Source organism: Microtus ochrogaster, chromosome 17 (assembly GCF_000317375.1).
Source record: "Microtus ochrogaster isolate Prairie Vole_2 chromosome 17, MicOch1.0, whole genome shotgun sequence".
Classification (NCBI taxonomy): domain Eukaryota; kingdom Metazoa; phylum Chordata; class Mammalia; order Rodentia; family Cricetidae; genus Microtus; species Microtus ochrogaster.
In genome coordinates this window covers 8,570,430-8,573,336 of record NC_022019.1, presented here as the reverse complement: position 1 = coordinate 8,573,336, position 2,907 = coordinate 8,570,430, and positions in this window count along the sequence as shown.

Below are 2,907 nucleotides of genomic sequence, written 5' to 3'. Positions count from 1 at the left end.
CCTTTAAATGTAAAAGAACATTTATAAACAATATTTGGGAATATGGGCACAGTTATTTCTCTCCAAACTGCTTCCTGCTGTATAGGGCGCTGTTATTTAGGTATTTTATTCTGTGTTTTCTGTGTGCCAGGTTCATCTCAGTCCACAGTTGAGCATTTTATTTAATCCATTATAGTACTACATAGCAGAAAAAAAATGACATCTTGATATTTGCAGGCTGCCAGGTGGTAGTGGCACACTCCTTTAATCCCAGCACTCGGGAGGCAGAGGCAGGCGGATCTCTGTGAGTTCGAGACTAGCCTGGTCTACAGGAGCTAGTTTCAGGACAGGCTCCAAAGCCACAGAGAAAAGAAAGAAAGAAGGAAATAAAGAAAGAAACAAAAGAAAAAAAAACAAAAGAAATTTGTGGGCAAATGGATGAAATGGATGGATCTAGAAAACATCATATTGACCCAGACCCAGAAAGACAAATATAATATATACTCACTCATAAGTGCCTTTTAGGCATAAAGCAAAAAAAATAAAAAAAACAGCCTACAGGCCGGGCGGTGGTGGCGCACGCCTTTAATCCCAGCACTCGGGAGGCAGAGGCAGGCGGATCTCTGTGAGTTCGAGACCAGCCTGGTCTACAAGAGCTAGTTCCAGGACAGGCTCCAAAACCACAGAGAAACCCTGTCTCGAAAAACCAAAAAAAAAAAAAAAAAAAAAAAAACCAGCCTACAATTCACAATCCTAGAGAATCTAGACAACAAAGAGGATCCTAAGAGAGACATACATGGAATCTAATCTACGTGGGAAGTAGAAAAAGACAAGATCTCCTGAGTAAATTGGGAACATGGGGATCGTGGGAGAGGGTAGAAGGGGAGGGGAGGAGAGAGGAGCAGAGAAAAATGTAGAGCTCAATAAAAACAATTTTTAAAAAAGTTCAACCTTGGGTTACCTTGTTAAAAAGTGTCTTAGTTAGGGTTTCTATAGTTTTGATAAAACACCCTGACAAAGTAACTTGGGAAGGAAAGGCTTTACTTCATCCTACAGTTTGTAGTCCTTAGAAGTCAGGGCAGGAACTCAGGGCAGCAAGTGCTCCAGAGGCCATGGAGGCGTCCTGTTTACTGGCTGCTTTCTTTAAGAATCCAGAACCCACTGTCCCAGTGGTGGTCACACCCATGGTGAGCTGTGTCCTGCCATATGAATCATGAATCAAGAAAATACAGTACAGGCCAAGATAGTGGGACATTTCTCAATGGAAGTTCTTTTTTCCAAATACGTGTAGGTTTGTGCTAAGTTGACAAAAGGAAACCAGAACAAAGCTCATCCTGGAATACTTGAGACTATATGTTAATACACATGCGCGCGCACACACACACACACACCCATACACACAGGCACACACATTCATACACACGCACACACACATCCCTACACAGGTACACGCATATATTCACACACACACACGCACACACATGCATTGTCCTCCAGACATGACATGGCCATTGCCCTCAGCTCTCAGCAGCTGTGAACCCTTGCATGAATTCTGCACAGGACTGGTCCCACTAAAGTCCCATCATGGACAGGAATGAGGGGCCCATGACTCGTTCCACCAGATGGTGTAGAAGATGTTAACTACTGATGAGGTCAGGATTTTCCTTTTTTGTCATTGCCACATTTTGGCTGGCATATGTGTATGTAGGTGTGTGCTCATACATGACATGGTAACCATGTGGAGGTCAGAGGACAACTGACTTTTAGAGTCTTTAGGACTCAGTGTTCAGTTGTGGGTCTATGTTTTAGTTCCCATCTATTTCAGCAGGAAGCTTCCCTGGTGATGGATGAATGATACTTCATCTATGGGTATAACAGAATGTTGTTAGGAAATTTATATTGCTATGTTACTTTAGCAGTTCATTAACATTTAGTTTTCTACTAAGTCCATGGCCTATTTAGTGTCAGATTTTTGTCTGCTCAAACAGTGTCAGGCATGGGTTCCATGTCATAGAGTGGGCCTTAAATCCAATCAGATAGTGATTGGTTACTGTAACATGGATCGTGGGTGGCCCTTTGTTCTGGTATCCGGCTAGCTCACCACCAATCTGTAACAGGAACGAAAGAGCAGGCTGCTTGTCATCCCAGTCACCCTGCTAGCTTACACCCGAAATAATCACACAAAAACTGTATTCATTTAAAGACTGCCTGGCTCATTAGTTCTAGCCTTTTATTGGCTAACTCTCACATCTTAATTCAACCCATTTCTAATAAACTGTATGTCACCATGAGGTTGTGGCTTATCGGGAAAGATTCAGCATGTCTGACCTGACCTGGCATCTCCATGGCGGATCTCTCTGACTCTTCTTCCCAGCATTTTTTTCTGTCTACTCTGCCTACCTAAGTGTTGCCCTATCAAAAGGCCAAAGCAGTTTCTTCTTCTTTTTTTAATTTTTTATTTTTTTAGACAGTGTTTCTCTGTAGCTTTGGAGCCTGTCCTGGAACTAGCTCTTTTTTTTTTTTATTCCTGTCTTTTTATTTATTCATACACAACTACTTGTCTTCCAGCATGTTGAAGCAGTAAGTCAGACAGCAGTTGCCACAATAATGTCTGTCAAAGTGGCTGGCCATGAAAACTCCAGCACCACATTCATCAGAAGGACACTCCCGACAAAGATGACTAATTTTGCCATTTTTATCCACCTTATAGTACTTGAGTACAGTCGGCTTCACCTTCTTCTTTTTATGCTTGTTCTTCTTGGGGGTGGTGTAAGACTTCTTCTTCCTTTTCTTAGCACCACCACGAAGTCTCAACACCAGATGAAGGGTGGACTCCTTTTGGATGTTGTAGTCAGACAAAGTCGGACACTATAGAAAATGTCAAGGCCAAGATCCAGGATAAGGAAGGAATTCCTCCTGATCAGCAGA